The 23,792-nt window shown below is 36.2% G+C and overlaps 1 long non-coding RNA gene across 1 annotated transcript; it reads left to right on the top strand.

Moving 5' to 3' along the window:
• The first annotated feature begins 11,944 nt into the window (after positions 1–11,944).
• On the top strand, positions 11,945–19,896 carry LOC120324040. Its single transcript, XR_005565039.1, has 3 exons — positions 11,945–11,978; positions 16,569–16,661; positions 19,774–19,896. It is a non-coding gene; the product is annotated as an uncharacterized LOC120324040 (long non-coding RNA).
• The last annotated feature ends 3,896 nt before the right edge of the window (positions 19,897–23,792 follow it).

The following is a 23,792-nucleotide window of genomic DNA, read 5'->3' as shown; positions in this document are numbered from 1 at the left end:
ATAATATTCTAGTTTAGTTATTGTATAACAGAGTAAGAAATCCCAGAGGAATTTTGTTAGGAAGGTAAAATAGAATCAGATACACTCCTTATTATTGCAAAAGTTTCCTTAATCACATTGTTTAAAGTTTGCAATACATTGTAATGCTTTTTAGTGGTTTTTCATTTTCAGCTGTCAGATAATTCCTTTTGCTAACTCTGGATAAATAGTACTCTGAATACTTTTGGTTTTAGTTATAGATGATTTATATATGACCAGACAGCTGATATAATAAAGAAGTATTGTGTTTTCCACTGTGTTGCACTTAGAGGTTTGAATGTGTTAATGCAATTTATTTGATTTGTAATATTTTATAAAAGTTTTTTCAGCTAAAATTCTGTTAGTGATTCTTGTTGTCAAAGGTTATGAAAGGAAATGAAATGTTCTTTGAGCTGTAATGACAGCAGATGGTCACGGTCTAAACTAGAGAAATAGAAATAGTCTCATGGTCTCTTTTTGTTCTTGTTTTCCAGTGAAAACTGTACATTATCAAAAGTCCTTATTAGAGGCACTGAAATACATGTTCTTTTCAATGGGCACGTGTGACGAAATAAATTTGGAATATTGGTTTGCTATGCAATTTCTAATGATGGTTCCCCTTCTCAACTATATTTTCCCTGTTATTCTTTTGTTTACCAGTTTGAAGTTAGATTTGTGTTTGAGTCGGAAGTATTCCGAGAGAAGTGGGTAAGGATCTTGAACAGAGCTATCAGAACGGCAATGAGTATTTAAAAGCAAATATGTAAATAAGTCTAGGGGTTTGTTTGTTTGTTTGTTTGTTTTGCTTGCTGGTTTGGTTTTTTGGGGTTTTTTTGAAGGGAGAGAAGCACTGAACCTGGGGCTGATTGGGATCTGTATCCTTTGGTATGGAAAAGTCTTCAAGATTTAAACTTTATCAGCTGGTTTTTTTTTTTATTCAAAGCAAAGGAAATAAAGTGGCATAGCTAGCTATTAAGATACAGTCAAGCTAAGTGGTATTGGATAAAGGAGTTAATAGAATTGAAGATGAGAACAAAATCTTACCAGTTCTGAGCTACCTAAATTTTTAAAATTTGAAGTTTAACTTTTTAGGAGCCTTAAAGACAGATAATAATGGAAATGGGACAGGCTAATACTGTATTTCAACCATTAATGCCTCCTTGAACCCCTTAACTTTTCTAAAAATGCACTGTACTCAGCTAAATTGGATTGTCTGGAGAGGAAAATGTCCAGAACTATCAAGGGACTCTGGACAATCCAGTGTTTAAATGGATCATCTCTACTGTTAAAAAGTGCTAATGGAGGGCATTTGGGTTTTTTCACCCTATGTCTAATTTATATGCTTAGTTCTGTTTCCTTTCCTTTCAGATCAGTCTCCAAAAGCTGGTAGAATGTTTGTCACTTTCTTTCCATGATGATCCTTCATCCATTTTTCCGCAACACCGCAATGGAAGCTTAAGTTGAAGTGCTTCCCTAAGTCTTTCTTGGAAGCATTCTTTCCCAAGATCTTGTCCCCTAATCTGTATCTGTTGCTTGAATCCCTTTTTGATATCCATATTTTTGCATTTTGTTATATTAGAATACAATAAAATAGAATATAGCATTGGTACTTTTTAAAAAATCCACACCTCTCTTTATGCCTGAATGAATCTCTTCATTGTTAATGACTTTGCCAATACTATAAACAATGGAGAGGGAAAGGAATTGAGCTGACAGAGAGGTGTGTTTATTTAAATAGGTCTGTGCATAAGACTTTTCCCAAAACAGAGATGCTTGAAGAAAAATTATGATGTTTTCTGTTTTTCTAAAAAGTGTCAGGATCCTCTTGGATTAATGGAATTTTAAGTACTGAAGGTATTATGATTTCTTTTGTATCATAAACTCTGTATAATAAATGTTGTCGATCAACCCTGGGATACTGCATTGGGTTTGACTAAGTAGAATTTCTAGAGGTATATAAAGTGAATACTTGAGAATGTAAAAAAAGACAGACTGCTTTTCCTTCAGCAGTATATTTCAGTTATTGATCCTTTTCCTTTAGTGAACATGGCCAATGTTGTTGCATGGAATTTTAATAGAAGTGGCCATAATGCCAAGATAGAAAATGCAGGAAAACGTAAGACCAATTGGAAATCACTGATTATAATTTCTAGTAATTTTTCGGGCCAATCAAAAAGTAAGGCATGATCCTTATTATCTGGCCTGCCCCCCCTTAACCTTACTAGCTGTTGTAAATAATTGCCATTAAAAGAAGTTGCCTCTTTTCAGGGTAAGTCTTTTGAGATAAGATAATTAACATTTTAGTGAATTAGAAGGGGCAGGTTATCCTGTGAAAATCTGAGTTACATGGCTTATATTTAGATGCTTTTTCTTCCCTTGGTTTAAAACTTAGGAGACTGGTGTTTCTGTGCTTCTCTAGCTTCAAAATGTTTACAGAAAATGAGTGACCGCTGCATTTTGAAGGCAGAGCGTGTCCTTCATTCTAGCTTCTCCCTGTAATGTTCAGTGGCTAAAATAGAATCCTGCTGGAGCCCTGAGTCAGGAGGGCTGACCCAGCAGAGCGGTGTGTGTGACACATAATGAAAGGTTGAACTGCCTGTCTCTGAGGTGGCGTAGCAGATCAAATCACAGAGGATCAGGCGGAGATGTGTTGCCTTGCTCTGAGTGACAGAAGTTAATAATTAGTGACAATGATTGACAGATACACTCCATCTGCCGCTCTGACGCCCAGGAGCACTTATTCCACAACTGTCTGCAGGCACAATGAACTCCTCTGGGAGAGAGGGATGGGCTGTGATTGACAGCTGCCTCCAAGAGAGACAGACCACTGACAGGAAAGTCACTGTCAGCAGAAGTGTTGAAGTCTCCCCCTGTTCCCTGGAAGTTTCACTCACTGTATACATTTATTCTCTTTCATTTATCATGTCAGGTGGGGTTTTAAATATATTATTAGCCAGTCATTTTCTTAACTGCAGGGTTTTTTTTCTGGTAGTAATGTAGAGATTCATACACAGTGAGACAACTTCACGTATCTGTGGCTGAATGATACACTGTAGACCAGTGGACTGACATAGCTATATCTAATTAATCTGTCTTTTTGTTTGTTGGGAAAGAAGAAATATTGCATTGCTTTCTCTGTATATTGATATTTTGAGTGTTCATGTAACAATGTTGCACTTTTTATATTTCCAAATGCAGAAAAAATATTTGGAAATGTCTTATAAGTCTGTGGTATTATCCCTTCAGATTTGCAATATTGTAGTAGAAATGTAGGTTGTTTTTGACAGAGATAGTAATCTGTGGTTCCTAGATTTTAATAACATGTAGTAAACTGATAACTATGAATTCTAATGTAAAATTGTACTTAAAACAACTTTATCCTGCATTCTGTAAGATAGATGCACGTAAGAAAATGCATCTTGTAGCATGCTTGACATGTTCATTTCATCACTGTACCTAATTATAGATTATTTGTTCTGTGAAAATAAATGAAAATAGCGTTAATTTTTTGGGGTCTCATTTCTTATCATAATACTAGCAGCCTTCAAGGTCTGGGAAGATTTAAGAATATAATTCCTTTTAGTTTTTGTTTTGTTTTATTTTCTTCTAAGTCACATTAGAGTAATCAGAATATGTTTATCCAAACCCTACATAAAATTGCAGATGCAGAATATTAGACACCAGCCACTTCCATTTAACAGGAAGTAGCTGTTACTCTACCATGCATATAAAAAGAAATTCTGTGTTCCATTCATAATTGCCAACTATCTTCTGTCTAGCAAATGGGACCACATAAAAGAATAGAGTTGCTGCTCCAACAAACTCCCACAGATGCTCTAGTAGTTCTTTATAGTGTATGTTTCTTTTATTTTAAGGATGATATTTTTGCACTGGTTTGTGATGCTCTACGGTGAGGTCTTTTGTTAATCAAATATTGTATCCTATGTAGAGGAGATCTATGTCAAATTTTGTTGCTGTTTCCTTTCTTATTTTGAACCCCTCTCCACGTTTTATGGAGCTATACATTTCGGATTGCCTGGCTAGATAGAAAGCTATCAAATGTAAAATGAACAAAACACTGGAAGAGATCTTGTCTTTGCTTGTTTTCACAATAACCCTTATTATGTTTTATAGTGATAGATACAATGCTTAAAATTTGAGTTTGCTTTTTTTTTAATTTAATGAATTTATGTGTTGTTTTTAAGTGATCAGCTGATCTTCATGTACAGTTTGTGTATTGTGATAGCTAAAGAAATTGGATGGGATTCAATCAGAATAGAAAGTTTGTCTGTAGGGAGACTGGATAACTTCCATTTTCTTGTTACTGTTCTCTTGCTGTATGGTGGTGCTGAAATCTCTGCTGCTGCTCCTGTCAGTCCAGGAAGGAAATACATAGTAGTCTAAAGAACCTACTAGGTTCAGTGAAACTGTTCCATAGGGAAGAGCCACTCCATCACAAAGCTCGAGGTAGAGTGTTCCAAGATCTCTGTGCTCCCTGTTGGTGGGCATTCATTTACTGTGGATTTAAGCATCTCCAAATTGTATTTTAGAATAGCTTCTGTACAAAATATGTGTGGAGATATTAATGTGTTCGAATACTGTTGCAGTATTGTCAAATGCCAGTTATAACAACGAAAGGCTTTTTGTTCATACCTGATTTTATGATTTGCAGTTTCCCTCTGAAAAGTCTTTTCTGTTACTGGTTCCTCTAGTTCTGATTACTTTCGATAAAATGAAGAGTGAGTTGACTGACCCTTTTACTATGTGGTTCTTTAGAGTTAAAGCTTAAGGAAATTAGGCACACTATTACTTGAAAAGTAAGATTAGGCTTTTGAGGGTTCAAATGTTAGTCAAATTACAGCATAGCTTGACACAGTTTTGAAGTATATTTTCCAAAGAAGCCAGTTTAAAATTACTTTTTGTAATTTTGTGTTGTTTTATGTGTGTAAATTAAACAGTTTGATAGAATCACACTTTCTGGCATTTCTGCATAGTTATGGGAGTGATCTGTTATGCACTGACACTTATTTGGTCTATGTTTATAACAATGCTACTTTTTTAGCAAAAATGCAAGTGAATCAGAGGCAAAACTAAATAACTTGCCTAACTTCTCTGATTTTTTCTTTCTAAAATCTTGTTTACATCTTACCTAGTTTTGGATTTATTGTCAAAAAAGTTTGTTCATGTTTTTTCTCTTGCTAATTTGGCTGATTGTGTGAGATTTTTCACCATCTTTGAAAATCATATCATGTAGGTTTTTAATTTTCTAACCTGTTGCAAAAGATTTGCACAAGCTTTTCTATCAGCTGATTTTTATTATTCATATGTTAGAAGGCAGAGGCTGCCATGCTGTTTGACAGAATCATTAATTTTGAGAAGCCCGTCTTGGCAGCGTTCATGAATATTCTTTTTTGTTTGTTTTTAATTTGAATCCTGTACGAAAGGACTTATACCCAAGAGTAGCTAAGTTCTGAGCAAGTCAATATGCGAGCAGATAGTCCTCTCTTCTTACTGGTGATACCTAGTTCTGAGTGCCCTAAGCTCTTCCTTCCATCATTTAACTACTAATAGGCTGTGGTGGAAGAGTTTTATGATCAAATGCAAGGAACCCATATATTGATTTGCTGCCAAAAGATGGGCAATTATTGAGTTTACAGTGTAGAGTTGACTTCAATGGGGGAAACAAATTGAATGTTTTCTCTGTCTTTAGCTGTTAGTTTTTGGGGGGCTGTCTTTTCTTTCTTTTTTTTTTTCTTTGTTTTGTTTGTTTTGTTTGTTTTTGTTTTGTTGGGTTTTGTTTTGTTGGGTTTTTATTAAATGAAATTGGATAGAGCTTTGGATCTTAATTCTTCTGCTGAATTTGTTTGCAGTTAATTAACCAGATGAAAGCAATCACTGGGCAGGGAGGCATGACTACTGTTATTTATGAAACTCAAAAACTCTGAAAGGAAAGATATCATTGTCACACTTCCTCTGCCCTTCTGATATGGCTCTATTTACTTCCAAACTTGAAACAGCTTACACTTGAATATCTGCGCTGGATTCCTCTGGGTTGCTCTTGCTTTACGCTGTGGTAAGTAGCAGAATCTAATACTGTTTCTCTATATTTTGTGCTCTGAAGGTATCAATAAGATATAAACACTTATTAATGTATTTTTTTCCCTTTTAGTGGTAGCAATTTTAAATAATTGCTGACAAAAAAAAGAAAAAAAAATCCCAGCATGTTTTTATACGTTTCTTAGTGAATGGTTTTGACTAAAGCATTTACTCAAATTTCCTTAGAGCTACTAAGCATAATAGAGATCTCCCTTGAGGGATCAGGAATGCTGTGCTGCTTTCTCCTGGTTGCTTTTTCAGAATAAGTCTTGCACCATATGCCATTAGAACCGTGGTGAGAAAGTTCTTTCTTATGTAACATGAGTGTTCTACAGTAGAAACGGGTAATGACTTTTTTGATTACCATAAACATCAAGGAAGTACATATCTAAAGGGTAGAAGTGACTGCTGGCATTTGAAAAGAGCTTCCATGGTTCAACTTCTTGGTTATTCTTTTGTTTTGTTTTAGGAATGTCTTGTCAGTCATCAGGCTCCGGTTATTTTAAGTAATGGTAGATATAAGTGCACAATTGCTGTCATCCAGTTCTGGAAAATAGCACTTGAGAGTCTCCCTGCTTGCCTTCCAAGTCATTATTTAGGTAAATTAATAAGCAAATTCAGTGTTACTGTAGAGAAATAAAGTTCAACGTACAAAGTTATTTCAGTTACTGCAAAATTTATAAGAAAAAGCTCTTATGCAATATAATAGTATTATATTTGCAAATTTGTTGTGTCTATTTTAAGGGGGAAAATCACATTACCCTGTCATTAAACTGTGTTGATTTTCCAGAATGTTCTATTTTGAACTGTCAGTGGTCAGTTCACGTGTCTTTTCCATTTCAAATCTTTCCTTGATTCACAATTTGAATTAAAGATCTGGAAAGAACAAGGCCAACTGAGAGAGCTGCTTTGATCAAGCTGAAGGGCAGAGACTACAACTTGGAGACTGAAGCTTTGGGCTCTTTGAACACGTACTTTCAGTCTGAGGCTTCATTTGTAAAGTTCACTGTCCATGCCTGTTAGCAGTGAAAGTCAAGTCTTGTTGAGTGTCTGTTTGCTAACACAGCAGGAGGTACATCAGTTGTCTGAGTAGGGCTGCTGTCGGTTCAGCTGACATGTACAAGAAGCAGCATGCCTTGCAGAAATGAGTGTGTGATAACTATACAGTGAACAAAATATTCTTAAGGCATTAGGAAACTGAACATATCTCACTGTGTTATACTTCATCTTCGCAATTCAAAATGACACATTTTTATAAGTTCAACAGTCATAATGGAATACATGTGTCTGGCCCTGTGAACATAACCCTTTAAAACCCCTTAAGTTTTATGGACTGCTTTGCAACACAGACCTCTATAGAGACACTTTTGAAGGAGAGGGGGGAAAACCCCTGCTCTGCTAAAGTGTGGTTAGAAGGAAGCTCCCCCCCCGCTATGTTTGACTCACAGAACTTGAAGTACTTAGTGAAATGAATAAATATCAACTGAGAGGTTTTTTTCCATCTTCATAATTTTGTTTCCTTCTCTTTTTTTGTTTACGCGTCCATTCTAGTGTGTGCTACCTCAGCATTATTATTACTTCTGAGTTGGTGTCCTTACCAGCAAGCTGTAATCTTTGTCTCATCATTAGCAGCCTGCTGTGAATCTGTTCTTCAGCTAATGACTTTTGGTTCATTTCCTCAGTACATGTACATTTCCTCAGTAATACTTTCCCCTTGGAGTGTTACTTTTTCCCCCTTAGTGTTGTACAATAATTAACCCTTTTGGCCAGTATGCTGAGATCACCTCAAATGCTACTCATAAGCCCCTCAGGGATGTGAGGAAACAGATGCTACCAGCACTTTATCATTTAATTATGATTACAGATGTTTTTGCACTCAGGAGACTTGCCTATCTTGGCAGTACATTTCCCACCCAGTCAGTCAACAGAATGTGAAATATGTTTCTGGGTTGCTTTTGCAATACAATGTTGAGTTACCTCCCAGTAGGAAGAAGCAGATCAGGTAGTTTTTTCTACAGTCAGAGCAGTGTTAAATTACCTAACTCTGTGTTGAATTGATTTCCTAAATTATTATTATTATTGTTTTTGTTTTTCTTCTTATTATTATTATTATTTTAAAGTCCCAAGTTACGTGAGGGTGAATCTATAGAAATATAGCTATAGCATTTATATATTTTGGGGAGCTGAGTGACAGCTTGGTTCATCCCTTGCATGATTTTTCTCCTCTGATTTTGTCTCTTTAAAACACATTTAAATGTTGTTCTTAATATTGGTCCGTGCCTTTAGATCGTTTTCTCAAATTAAGTTTAATGAATTGTTTCGTGTGGAGAGTGGAAATAAGCCCATGGTAAGGAAAATCACCGTAACAGTGAACATATGAAATGGCTCAGTTTAAATTGAGAGGCAGCCAGACAAGTGGACCAGCTTCACCATACTTTGCCCTTCTAAAATGTGTATGTGGTGAAGCTGTTTCCAGTCTCATTTCTTCAAGATACTAAGTATTGATTTGAAAAGCATTTAAGTATTAGTGGAATTTCATTCTTTGCTAGCTTGAGGTGCCAAACAGTATTGTGTCTATGCTTCACTTGTCAAGGTAGGGTTTCAGAAAATGAGAACTCTGCTGAGGAGGATCAGCTCTGTGGGTGGATCTACGGCAGAAATCAGCTTCCATTCTTCACTGACCTGCCATGATGTGTGATCACATGGTAATGTTTGCACTTTGTTGTTTCATCCACGAGAAAGCATTAAGAGAATAGGAATTATTAGAACAACACTAAATGGTCTGAAAAGAATGTAGACCTATTCTTTAATGCATTAATACTAATACTAGCTAGCTTATTGCTTTTGTATATTTGTATAACTTTTTATGAAGATACAGTTTCTAAAGATAACTTACTGGCACATTGCTTTTACGAAAACCTTTTTTTTTCATGTTTACTGATACTATGTTAGATTTTCATTAAAGAGAAGGATTTTCGGTTTTGGTTGTATAATTTCAAGTAGTATATTTGGAAGTAAAGCAGATAGTTCACATAGTCATTAAGTTTTGCTTAAGACAATTCAGAAATTCAGAAGTATCTGAGCAGTTAGTGCTTTTGCTTGACTTACTTATAGCTGGAGGGGTTTAGGGACAGATCTAAAGGTTTTAGGGACAGATGCTGCAGTCTACAAATATTTAGAATTTTTAAAAAATATTTTGTGAGGATTTTTGGTAACTCTTCACATCACAACAAAAATGTTCCTGATCCAAGGTATATTTTCTTCAAATGCTTATATTTGCAAAAAGTACATGGCTGCATAATAGAATCAGTTGTGAAATCTGTAGCCTCTCAACTCTGTCTCAGGAAGGAATCACTTTCAGACTAATGTTTTTTATTGATCAGAATGAGAGTAAAAGAATAATAATTTATTTACCTAGTCAGATGAATTGGGAATGCCTATTAAAATCCCCTGTGTTTTCAGGTAAGACACCTTAGATTTTTCTGTGAGATGAAAGGGACAGGGTCTGCAGCAAAGCTGCTCTAATTGAAAATAAAGATGGACATGAATCACATCAAAGACACCTCCCCTATTGTTAGCTTTCCCATGCAGGGAAAGATTGTCTCACTGAAAACAGGAAAAGCACACTGTTTACCTAAGAGGAGCCTGATTTATAGTGTACAACGGCTGCCATGTTTATATCTCCTTGGGTTTTTCTGCCACACAAGAACACTTCAGCCATCGTGTGATGGCACCTCTGAAAGTGTGTTCCCTTGAAAAAGAACACACTGTGATTGCCCTTGTTCAGTTTCCATTCAGTTTTCTTGTCTAATTAAGTGGTTACATATAGATTATAAACCAACATAACTCTGTCTGCAAAATTGGCTTCATGGTTATGTTAAGCTGTGCATTAATTAGAAGCATTGTCATACTGACAATACATATTGTCATTCGATCCTTGTTCTTGTGGGACTTTCATATTTCCGATCATTAGGCCAATGTTTGACTGCCAGGGATATTTTTACATAAACTATATGAAAGTAATTGTGTATTAATTATTACAGATGTTTGGAAAGGGTAGAGTGTTTATATATGAAAAATATTCTTTGACTGGGAAACAGAAATCTAAATGACATCTGATGTTGGTTTTTTTTCATTGTTGTTGTGTTTCTGATTGGTTGATTAGTTTTGTCCCTTAAACTCTCTTGGCACAGCTGTCAAAGGCAAGTGCATGGCTCTATTATTCTTCATTTAGTATGTCAATGCAGGCTAGAAATTTGGAGCTACACAGAAAAACAGTGATGTTCCCAATGTTATGTGAACTAACCAGTTGTTAATGAGCTCACGAGGCTTCTCGAAGACAAAACCATCACCATTTTGATGTTTATAATAGACAAGCTTTGTGTTATTTAGCAGATAAGATTTCTGGTATTCTGGATTTCTGTTTGTTGAACCCCTGTAATATTGGGATGTTAAGCTATTTTAAGAACTAGTAGATTTCATGATGTTCCTTCCATCTTTCTGCCTTTACTGTACAAATATTTTAGTTCTGGTTGAGTGACTTAAAAGCTGTAAAAGTAGACTTTACTGATTAAAAAAATAATTCTTTTCACCAGCCCTTTTAATCAAGAAGAGACATCTGAAGTGCCTGGTTATGGTTCCGATTTCATTTGCAAGTCATTGGCCCTGCTTCATTCAATATAAACTGTAATGTAGAGGTCATGGAGATGAAATAACATATTTAAAAATTATAATGATGCGGATAGAATAGTAGGATTATATCACATTTCTGCAATCTAAATTTTTTGACTAATGTAGTGAATCGGGAATTGTTTTTGTTAGAAGATAGAGGTCTTTGACCTTTCTTAGACTTGATTAACTGAGATGGTAATTTTGAAATTGACGGGACTAGTATTTAATTTCTTCCAGTGTTTTGTTTATAATTAAATACTAACACTTCTAATGACAATTTTAATCAGCCCAATCTAAAAATTTCTTATTGTACTTTTTCAACCAGATTTGAAATACTGGTACTTGTGGTGCCAGAAATTGCGTATTTTATTTTGGTATTTGTGGACCTAATTGTTTTGTTGTTGAATGAGACTTTGCCAAAGGCCAAAATTAAGAGGGAAGGTGAAAAAATGAAGATTGTAAGCTTTGATTAGAAGAGCTTACTTCATATTGGCAGGCAGAATGTTCGAAAGTTGCATCCATGAAAGCAGTGTCCATAATATTGGCTGCTTTCTAATTGTACCAAACCTTTTGGAACATGACAGATGTGGTTTGTTAAAAATGAGTATGCATCGATAGCACGCAGGATGTGTGTGAATAGTTCCTATTCTCAAAACACATAGATATGAACAGTGGGATTCAATTACTCCAGTGCCAGACCCTAGTAGAGTTTTAGGTGCTGCCAGTGGCAGGTCCTTCTCCAGAAGGATATGGCTCTCTTCCATCCTGTATTACGTGTGCTTACTGAGAGGGTCTGAAAAGTTCAGAGCTTAGACTGTGTAGTATCAGAAGTTAGTTACTTTTTCATGGTGACCATCTTGTTTTTATGCTGTTACCTGCTCAAGCTGATATACCCTAATGACGTTTCCTAGGTAATGCTTTAATTCCCCTGAAATTGCCTGAATGCAAATGTCTGTTGCAGCTTCATAGTCAGGTGCACTTTTCTGTGACATCCTTGGGGTGATTGTGAAGGAGCAGTGTGCCAGTTCTGGATTGGGTGCAACGTGCTTCTGATTCCAGGGTGATCGTGTCATCTTGCCTGGTGTTCTTGTTTGTTGAGAGCCTGAACCAGAAGGAGGTTGAGAGATGCTGTTGGACCAGTTGCATGCTGTGGTTCAATGCAGACTGGTTTCACCTCCTCACCTCCCTCATAAGTATGCATTGACTGAAGTTAAGTGTGCCCTCACAGCTCTCCTGGAGGAGCCACCCGCTCACCTCTGCTCCAGCTTCAGTCACCCCTCCTTGGCTGGGAGGGAAGTTGTTAAAAAGAACGTTTCTCCCTCTGCCATTACAATCCACTTAGTGACATAAGAAATGTCACTCATGATGATTAACATTTTAAAGCAGTAAATCTTGAAGGTCAGTCTGAAACAGAGGACAGGGAATGCTCGTGGCTTTCCTTCCCTGCCTGCTTCCCAAGAGGAAATGAATTGCATGAAAGTAGTGTTGGCAGGGTAATAATGACACCTTGCTTTTCCATTATTTTCCATCAATAAAAAGGGTAAAAATTATTTGAGACACATTTCATGTAAATATAAAATAAATAAACAATTATATTTATGCACTATATATATATATACACTACATATATATATGCACTACTTTGACTTATTACTGTATTCTCAGAAAAGAGTGCTGGTGCTTAAATCAATGCACTGTCTTTTAAGAATGTCAGATTGCTCTGTAGAACTCATTAATTAGACTATTGAAATGATACAGTAAACATGAAGAAAACTCAGTGCATAGGAACAGGGGATTTTTTTTTTTAATAGCAAAAAATGCCCCCTCTGTAGAACCCCCATATTACATAAGTCCTCCCTTACAGCACAAATCTTGCTGCCTCCCCTACTCCCCCAGGTTTCTTGCTAAGTGCATTCTGATACCACATTGAAACATAAAATAGGTAGAATCAAGCAGCCACTAACTATTTATATGCTAATATATATCCCCCAAGCTGAAGTAGGCACCTAAAGCCTATTGCTGGTACTAATGATGGCTATGCTCTAACCTCTATGGAAAAAAAGAAAAGTATTTTTCCTTCCGAAAACAACTCAGTTTCTGTAAGATGAAATGTAATTATCTGTTATCAGATGTCCTTTAAAAATGGAAGGCCTATTTAAGCTGCTAAAAATATTGAAGGCCTAATTCCACCATAATAGCATTTTAATTTCAGCAAATCACAGCTCTATTGTTACAGGACATTTTGCTGTAGGAATGTGGTAAGAGGTCCATCTTAGCTTTTTAAAGAAACATTTCCCTTTCTTTTAGACATTCAGTTAAATCTTTGCAATCATCTAACCTTTTTGTGACACAAAATTTTACTTACTAAGTGAGAAAACAATGGCCATTAGCATCTAAAAGACTTTGTTTTAAAAAGTAGTTAAAGTTTAATTGATTTAGGTATGCTCTGCAGAATATGTTTTGGCTGTTGGATTACTCATTTACGTTAGAAAGCTAGAGTTTAATTCATTACTGTTTTCCATTTAAAATGCTAGACAAAGTTGGTGGAAAGTCCTGCTGTAACTGGGTCTGTGAATTGATGCTGACGATCATTTGAAGAGTAATGGCAAAGGCAGGGGAATGCAAGGGGTCACTGTTTTCTGTTATCAACAAGTACATTTACTTTTCTATATAAAATTGCTTATTTATCAACGCTTTTATGTTTCACATACGTGAGTGATATAATTTTAGCATCCTCATTTATGTTGATGATTTTGTACTGTCAAGGTGGCTTATACAAAGCTATTTTGCCAATAGGTACCTCAGAAGTCTTTTTAAAATGTTGAGCTTTGCTTCATATTTTCTATTGCACCCTACTCTTGCTTATCGTAATTTTTGTTCTACAGGATCAGATGAAAAACTTTGTGTCCAGGCTTCATTATGATGTCCAGTGTGATTATAAGAGATTTTTACCCAGCATTCACTAGCACAGGGACTTCTGGTACTGTGACACAGTTTCATTAGCCCTAAAGCTGAACCTTATTGATACTTGCATTTGAGTGCCAAAATCTGAAAGAAAAAATGCAGCTTTCACATCAGAGAAAACAATATATAAAGCTATTTCCCCACCTGTTTGTCTGCTCTGAACTTTATTTGGGAGTAAGATCTTTAACTTTAGATAGTCTATCCTTCTTCGGCATAGAATTCTAAATTTATCATGTTACTTGCTTTGTGTTTTCACTTTCTGGCTTTTCACTTTTAGTCAAAATAAACTGGAAAATATTGTTTGGTTGCTAGTAATACATAATGCAATTTTAAACCTCCTGTAACTTGCTTAAAACATATTATTGTGGTTATACAATTCAGCTGTATGAGATTTGTTCTCATTATTGTGAGAGGTACATTAATTAAAGCTCTTTCAGAACTATATAGGTCATATATAGTGCAAATGCCTCTGTATATTTGCAGAATAATGATGATAATACTGGGGAAGGAACAACAATAACAAATTGTTGAGACAAGTTCTGCTACCTCGGGTGGAAAAGCAGCATCGAGAACTTTAACCTGTGACTATTGATGAAATGTTTCTGCTTTCAGATTTTTTTTAGAGAACTTTAGGAACATGATGAAGAAAGCTACACAGCACTTTGTTCAGTAGGATAATTTACTTTCTTTGTACATTTTTTTATTCTTCCCTTCAATTCACTTTCACTGAAAATACGAAGTCATACTTTCATTTGCTCCGTAGATTATCTTCTCCAAGTTAAACTTGTGTTTTTAAATATTGACCTACACTGGTTGTATTCAGACTATTGATAGGCTTAAACGTCTGTCATATTGATATGAACTGAAGCAAAATGTCCTTATACCTGCTTTTAATATGTGTAGTTTTATGGCAGTAGGAGTGACAAGGCCAAGGCCCCTGAGAAGAGCTAAGTCTGCTCCTGTCAGATATGTACCCAAACTCTTGTGCTTTCTGGATGGTGTTGTGCATCTGCGCATAAATCATGTACCAAATTACAGGTATCTTGAAATACATAAGTGGAAGAAGCCTGCTTTTGATACATGGCAAACTGACTAGTACAGCCTGCAGGTTGTCTTCTCTAAAATTGTCTCTAGAGAGTGATGGTTGTCTTCTAACCAACAACACTTGTTAAACCTGAAGCTAGAAAAAAGATCATATCTCTAAACAGAATAAAAAGATTCTAGCTCTACAGCTTGTAGGATTAGTACTGTCTTATTTTGCAAGATATAATAAATAGGATACAGTGTGATACATACATGAAACAGTCATCATTCAGTTAAAATCCAGTTATTGCAGCACTGAAAACAATAGCAGTGACTGACCTGTATAGCCATGGCATATAGCTATATGAAACAATCTATTTAAGGTAAATCAGCTCCCACTTAAATGACTGTAATAAGCATCCTCTGAGCAGCTCTACCTCTGGGAGTGCCATTTGTCACAGTGTAATAAAAAATTGTAATGAATAATAACACCTAGCTATTCTACTGTTCTATTCTCATGTTTTAGGAGAATGATGTGTTCGAGATGAGCATTGTAGTGTTTTGTTTGTTGGTTTGGTTTGTGTTGGGGTTTTTTTTTCCCTCCTTTACCTCTCCCCACCTTACCAAAAACTACATGTCTATAATGTGTGCAGAATGAATTCTTCTTGCCTGGAAGGTTTGTGTTTGAGAGGTAAAGACTATCTCTCTAATTCTAATCTATGTTTTCTCTGCAGTTACCATCTAGTGCTAGTGTAGCTGATACTGAACAGGAAAGTGAACAGAAAGAAAACTGTTATTCTGTAAGGAGTGTGGGCTTTGGCCCAAACCTTAGCAAATGTGTAAGAATGCAAAATTGGAACAAAAAAAATTTGTTAGGGCTCTAAACAAGATTTTACGGTTTCTGTTCTCCTTAATGCTGATGGCTAATTTTCATTCTCTAGCAGCAATCGCTATTGTCCCTGCATCTCTCGCGTCAAACACCTAAACCCACACCTCTGAGTTTATTGAAAGAGATGTCCCTGGAGTCAATCTCACTGTAGTTACTTCCCTGTGACACCAGACAACGGGAGAGTTTAAAAGATATGGAGGGGCTGGCACGTTGTCATTCTCTTGGTTGTCCAGAATCTCTTTTATCCTTTGCAGACATAAGATTCCAAAAAGTCCTTAACTCCAGGGCTGGGCTGCCCTTCTCTTTGCGATGAGCTGGGGTCCTTTAGTTTGATACTCAAGTGTTGCTACTCATATACAATGTAAACTAGATATGTATCTTAGGAAAGTTAATATAATTTCATACTATGCAGACTAATCGGTATAGTAGTTAAGGAGTGAGATTTTTTCCCAACAGTTGGAAGCACACACCTGCCCTGTAAACTGGATTTTGTCTGTTGCATTCTAAATGAAAGAGTACTCGCAAGCAGGTTTTTAATGGGTTCTTGGTTTTATTTAAGAACTCACTCTCTAATAATTTCCCACAGTAAGTCAGCTGAACTTTTGGCGCAGCTGCAACTTCTCCTTTGCCATGAGTGCGATGATGTCCTGGTCCCAGCTGGGCAGAGTTAATTTTTGCAGTAGCCAGATGCAGGCATGGCCAGAACCTGGAGGTTATTCTGTACCACTTCACATCATTTTCTGGGAGCAGTGGTAGCGTGGCTGTGGTCAGGTCAAATCGCTCTCTCTCTTTTGTACACTTTTTAAATTAATATTGTAGCTGTTACTGTTCATTTTTTTAATCTTGTTGCTGTTTCCAGTAAAATGTTCTGATCTCAACTCGTGATCTTTGCCTTTTGTACTTCCAGTTCTCCTCTTCAGCCGCTGGAGGTTTCAGTGGGAGCACTAAATTGGAGAATACCATTCCTAAACCATGACAGATGGCCATTCCATCATCTGAGGTATGCTAATAACATTCACATAGTTATCATTCCATTAATAAGACAATTATAACCATTGAATATCAGAAATTTACTATAAGGAGCAACTATCACTTGCAAATGCGCTGTTACAGCTGAATAAGCATATTTCTTCACTTAAGTTAATAAAACACATCTAAGTATTACTTTAATTTTGATGATGAATGAAAAGAGTGAGCCATTAACAAGCCCTTTAAAAGCTACTGACTACACTAATACCTTCTGTAAATGGAAATAGCACTTTTTAATCAAGTATTTAAGGTTATATACTCACTAGTAAGTGCTGCTTTGAGCATTAATAGTGAATCTTTCTGCGCTGTAATGAAAGATAAAAGTAAGAATATAATTTCAAATGGCTAATTATGCTGTTTTATAGGTCAAGTTATTGAATTAATGTGAAACTACCCTTTTTTTTTTTCATATTTTTTCATTTTGATCATAAATGGGGGTCGCTGTGATTACATTGCATTAAGGGGAATTCAAAGAACAGGAGTAAAATGGTAAGGAATTTGCTCTAGGATGACCCTGCTTGAACAGGAAGGTTGGACCAGATGACTCACTGTGGTCCTTTCCAATCTGACTGATTCTGTGAATTATTTTCATGTCTTAGAAGATCTGTACTTTGAGGGACATTTTGAGGATAGGAAGAAAACATTGCTATTGCGACATATGTTTTGCTAAAAGTAACCCTCTCTGGTGCTGGAAATGTCTTTGTTGTTAAGATTTAATTGCTATGAAATTACCTTTCTAATAAAGTGGACTTGAAATTTTGTATGCATAATTCTAACATCAAATGATGTATTTTTAAAGAGTTTTAGGGTAGGGGGAGAACCTCACTAGGAAATTGTGATCTTTTACAGCAAACAACAAATCCCAGATCATCAGATTTAAAATCTGCCCTGTTGTCCCTCCTGGAGATCCTATAACTGTCCAACAGGGCACTGCAGTCAGAGGTCTCATCCCACCAGCTGTCACATATGCCAGTGATGTCAGATCTCTGGGACTGGGCCAAAGCTTCAAGCTCCTCTTGCTTGTTCCTCGTGCTGCCTGCATTGGTGTGGAAACGTTGTAGGTGTGGTATATTGTAGCCAATACCTTGTGAGGCAGATTGAGGGATCCCGTGAGTGTTCCTTTATCAAGTTTTGGCACACCATCCTATCACTCATCACTGGTGAACCTGGTTTTGTCCCGTTCCCCATTTCAAGCTGGTTTAAAGCTCTGTCAACGAGACCCACTGGCTCCTGTGCTAGAACTCTTTTTCCCCTCTGAGAAAGGTGTACCCCATCAGATGTCAGTAGACCAGGTGTTGAGTAGATTTTTTAGCAGAATTAGTGGGTAAGCACTCAGGTTGCCCAGGAACCTGTGGCATCTCCATCAAAACCATCCTGGAAAACATTTGATCAATGTGATTGCATTTTAAAGTTGGCTCTGCACAAGGCAGGAGTTTTGAATACATGACCTCCTGGAGTTCCTGCAATCTGAGTGGGTTTCTTTTGTATTTTTACGAGCATTAGTCTGCATTTATTGAATTGGAGTGTCTGCATGTAAACTTTGGGAATCTTCCTGATATTCCTGATGCTTGAATTCAATCATTTCCTTAATTCTCTTTCTGAGAAGGTGGAAATGTCTCAGTTTGTCTAACCGCACCCCTCCCCCCAAAAAAGAGGAGAGAGTTTCAAAAACTTAGAATAAAAATAATAATAGCTAAAAACCAAACAAACAAACCCCATGAAATTCTACTGAAGTTGGTGGTGTGTAAGTGAAGGGAAAGAAATGAAGGCAGGCAGAATAAATATTTAGATGCAAGTGAGTTAAATATGTTTTACAGCAAGGGATTGGATCAAACACAACTTAGATTACAAGTGCCAAAATGATAGGTCATTATCACAGCATGGCATATTATTTTTGTGATGAGGGCCATTTATTCTCAGAAGTTAAGAAAAAAAGTGGCCCTTTTTAATGCTGTTACTAATAATAAATAATTGGTTATACTGAGACTGCTTTGCCTATAATGCATTGATTTAAAGCTGCAGTTCACAGTAATTCTCACCTTTAGTGGGAATATGAGGTTTTAGTACTCAGATGCTTTAAAAAAAAAGAAGAGAAAGAGAAGGAAAAAAGAAAGAAATCAGTAACATAATACTTTTTAACATTTCCTGAAAACTAGAATTGCCTGAAAAATCCTTACTCCTTAGATCCAATTCATAACTTGTACTTCATGACACAGAGATTGATGTGTAACTGTAGCAGAGGTGAGTCTGCCAGATTTGTGAAGTGTGGAAAAATGTGAATCCAGGAGCTGTTTGCCTTATTTAAAATAGCTGGATAAGGGCTGAGTAAATGGGAAGCATGTGAACATTTAACTAGAGATGCTGCTATGAAAAAAGCTTCCAGACAAATGATCTGCTTTTCTAAACCTAGCCTTAGATACTGTAATTATGACACTCAGTGATGTAAAAGGTTGGTTTGCTTTTCATGATGTGAAAATTTAAATGTGTAATAAAAAAATTGCCTGTAAAGTAGTTTTTATATGTAACATTTTATTTTAAAAGAAGAACTAACAGGAACTGCCCATAATAACAGAAAATGTGAATTTCAGATGGTGAATAATATACAGAGAGTTTTATGTGTAAATATGCACAAAACTGCTGGCAATTTGATGATTTTTAAAATATTTTTTTATTTTTTCTTGGGTATTTTGGGGTGGATTTTATTTATTTTTTTTATGTTTACAGCTGAAAAGGTCTGAAGCTGATTCAATTTGACATCTTAGTCATGAAACAAATGTTTGAATAAAACAGGCTCGGGGGAGATAAGACAGTACCAACAGTTAAATTTACCAAATTTGCAAAAAACCTATGTGTTACTCTGTGAAATTATCTGAATTTCTGCTCGTAGTAAGCTGTTTTCAAATGGCATAAATATATTTAAGAAAAAATAGTAATAGTATATGATCCAAGAGATAAAAGGATGCCAGCTTTTTTTCTTATTTCCCTCTTAAAATAGATTTGATGCTGCTGCTTTTTCAGAGAAGTGTTTTCCATCTCATAGATGATAAGACAGACTGGTTTTTTCTCAACTGTTTCTTCTTTAGGTGGACAACAGTGTGAAATGTGGCCAAAAAAAGTCAAGATACAAGAGACTGCAGCAGAAATTTTGTCATCCTTAAACTGTCACACTAGTTAGTCATTATGTGTTGAGCAGAAATAAGCAAATGCAAGATGGAAATTGTTTTACACTGTTCAGTGTAGACTAGCATCCTTCTTTGTGTTAGTGGACCTTTAAGATTTGTTATCACAGTTATAAGTCTAACAGACAGCAGTCCCGTAGCATCACTTCTGAACAATAAAATACCATTTTGATGAATTGTTGTCTACACTGAAGTGCCCCTTCAAACTTAAGCCTTTTCCTTTCCCTCTCCCTACCAGATACACAAGCTCTTGGGTCCATATATTATTCATTACAATCAAATAAGACACAGTGGTGGCTCAGTAAACTTGCTTTTCATATAAGAATTGATTTTATTGAGTAACGCGCAGTGCAGACCCTGCTTCCAGCAGCCAGGGCTGAAATGAGCAATTCTCTCATTGTAATAATGTGCCTCTGTCATCTCCTTATTATCAGCATGATAAAAGATGAAATATTCACAGATGCTGCCCTCCTAACCTGATCACAGTTTGATATTTGAGCTTTGGAAATGAGTTTTATAGGCTTTAATATACTCCTTGGCGGAGTGACCCCTGAAATTTAACATTATTACAAAGCAGATATTTAAAAAGCTGGGGACGCAAATTACATCAAAATGAAAATATTAAGGAGTATTACGACTATACCTAGTGAGAACTTGCTACTGCTGAAACTGAGGATGCCATAAAGCTCAGCACACTGGTGTCAAAAACATCAGAAAAAAATAATAACAGCCCAGGCACCTTGACTTCAGTTATTTTATACATAGGGCTAAACTAAATTACTAGAATGAGTTTTTTTCTATAGGCTGGCTTTCCAGGAAAAAAAGGCACATTATTCTCAACTTCATCTGCAGCACCCTTCACAGTTCTTTTAAAATGCACATTGTTTCTTTTCAAGTGCAAACACCAATAAAAAATACTTAAGTGTAGTGAAACCAAAGATTACACTTGAAAAAAGAATAAGCCAGCATCACTAGGTGGAACATTTTGATTCCATTTCCATTGCTATCACTGTTTTGATGGACAAGTTTCTGCCAAAGTCTGGGACATGAAGAGCTAAGGAAGTTTCCTAAACATGAAAATGGAGGAATGTACAACATGTATTAAAGATCTTTCAGTCCAAATACTAGATTGTTAAAGTTAGGAAATAGCAAATTTTAAATCCCTGTAAAAATGATTTTACCAGAAAGAAGAACATGTAATTTATTAATTTACATAAATCATCAGTTAAAGGATGACAAAAAAATGATAAATTATAAGGAAGGGGATGAAATAGTTAGGTCTATTTTATTAGGTTTGCTTAGATGTGCATAAACTAAAGAGAAAAAATCTTACAGAATATTCTGCATTTATAGCCATTGACTTTCTCCTGATTGCAGTGATCATTAGACAATCCTTGTAGGAGAAAAGGAGACTGAAATGTGAATAATGCATGTCGTTCAGTGGTGTGGTGCTCAGTGTATTTGAAAAATGGGGTGGTGATGGTGGAAATGTTTCTTCTTTCTGTGACGGAGAGGGTTTCTGTTACTGTTTTGTGGAATTTTTGTTTGTTTTAAACAGAAGCTTTTAATTACCTTCTGGAGTTCTTGTTGACTTCAGTATCGCTGCCTAAGTGCATGAGCCGCATACTTTTTTTTTTGTTGTTCATAATTAATGATGCCTTTAAGGCCATTATTTAATTTGTACTTACATCTTGGCTTTTTAATCTGTCTGTGTACTGAAATATGCTTAGTTTTCAGCCTATTTACAGTTTTGAGTAACGCATTTGTGGTAATTTGGACATCACCAAGTCAATGTGATTGTAATATCCTCTGCACTGCTCTAGCCAAAGCTCTTGCTAAATTGAGCTCAGCAGGAGCAAGTCCAGTGACCTCATAAATAGTGGAAATGATTGCAAATCAGAATTCATGTAAGTCCCTGTCTCAGTGGGTGACTGTATTCCCCACAAAGGAAGCAATCATCTCTTTCAAATTTCTGTTTGCCCTTTCACTCAGATATGTTTGAAGATAATCTGGAGAGGGACATCTTGCAGAGTCTTACAGAACTCTTACTGGAAATCTAAAATAAGTGTCCTGTGTCCAACAGTATGTTGTAGTTAGAGATGTATGTTTCAAACATTACCCCTACTGTAATGAACTTGCGGCATCATGTGTTATAGTTCCCTAGCTGGGTTTGGCACTTTTTGGCAGTATTTTTTCCTAAATTAATTTTTTATTTTATTAGAAATAGGATTTCCTTTGGTTTTTCTTACTATTCTGTGATCTTTCTTGTTAGTATTGATAGTTTGGAATTGAAACCATGGAGTTTCATCAGCAGTTTTCTTTCAGAAACATGCTATACAGTCATTTTAGTTCACATGGGTGCTTTTTTTGCCAGTCTGCCGAAAGTTGAAAGTAATTCCTCTTTTAGAATTACTAATAAACATATTAAGAATTCTTGCTTCAATTTCTGTACATTACCATGAATCTTGTAAAACAGAAATCCAGTTCTTAGTATTTTTTTCTGTTTTGTCTTATTGAGAACATAAATAGATAAAATTTGTTATGATTATAGACACACTAAACTGCTTAATAAAAGTAAGAATACATCTAGCCTCATATCCTGGCTGTGGTACTGCACAGTAATACATCCTTAGGTAAAGCATAGAAGAGATGTTTTGATTGGTTTGGGGCTCTCTGAGAAAGCTGTTGCACTTAGAGTTTCATACATACCTCAGTAAGAACAAGAAGAAACCTGACATAGAATTGACAGTATTTGTGAAAGGTATTCATATGTTAGCTTTTCCCCTCCAATTTTTAGGCAAGGAAAAGAGGGAAAAGAAGTAAAAGCATAGAATCATTCAGGATGGAATAGACTGCTGACCTTTTATGCCTGTGCTCAGATCCTGCAGACTTTTTAGCCATCTGCGTATTCACATTTTAGTTGCTTTTTGTCTGGTGCTGTAAGTAGCCAGAAAACACAAATAATGTGGGTTGCATCAACTCCAGCTGCTACTGATAATTAAGCAGCTGTATTTAAGATGTGGGGTTTTTTCATATCACACTTACCTAGACATACTTAGACTCAGCAAGTCAAAGTTAGAGATGGACATAGTCTCCCTACTGGCATCTTCCGGTCTCTAGAAAATGCAGTCAGTATTAGATATGCAGAGCAACCTGTTCTTTGTCTACACAGTAGCTCCTTTTACATATGCTCCTGTGTACCTACCCATTGATCAGAATTCCTGGGAGTACTTTGTGTTCTGAGACACGTATTTGTTTGGGATTGGAGTTATATTTTGGACCATATTCTTTTCTTGTTCCAGGAGATAGTGACCTCCAGTGGCAGTAGTCTCTTGAAACAGGATCTTCTGACTTCACAAACTATCCAAGAAAAAAGTCATGTAGTTTTGTTGTTTTTTTTTTAAGACAAAGCCTATCACTACATCAAAAAAATGGTGACTAAAAGAAATATTATTATTGAAAACTAGGAATGACAAAGTATGAGCTCAAATGGCAAACACAACATGGTGTGCTTTCACTGAGATCACTCCTTTGTAGAAGATCACTCCTTTGTAGAAGTAAACATGCCCCTTGTTGAGTAGCTACTAAGATCCCTGTACATGCATAACTCCTGGGGGACTTCTGGAAAAGTTTAGTCCAGAACAAGTCACTGGCTGGGAAACAATCCAGCCAAATAGCTGTTATGTAGCTACAGCTTTTGAGGACAGAGAGAGGCACAACTGTGGCACAAGAGTCAGTAAAGTGTAAGGTGCTCCTGGGATTCAGTCTGTGGAGGTGAGCCAGGGACAGAACATACAGAGAGGGCAGAGAAGAAATGTACGTCTGCCTGACTGATGTTTAGGAGGCAATACACCTGCCTCTGCACATTGTCTTTGCTGGATCACATCCATGCCTGTGTCCTTGGATGTTTGCAGCTTTGCAGA

The sequence above is a fragment of the Pipra filicauda genome, unplaced genomic scaffold (genome assembly GCF_003945595.2).
Source record: "Pipra filicauda isolate LSUMZ 115617 unplaced genomic scaffold, ASM394559v2 scaffold407_size631318_pilon, whole genome shotgun sequence".
Taxonomy (NCBI): domain Eukaryota; kingdom Metazoa; phylum Chordata; class Aves; order Passeriformes; family Pipridae; genus Pipra; species Pipra filicauda.
This window is presented reverse-complemented; position numbering and strand designations above follow the sequence as displayed.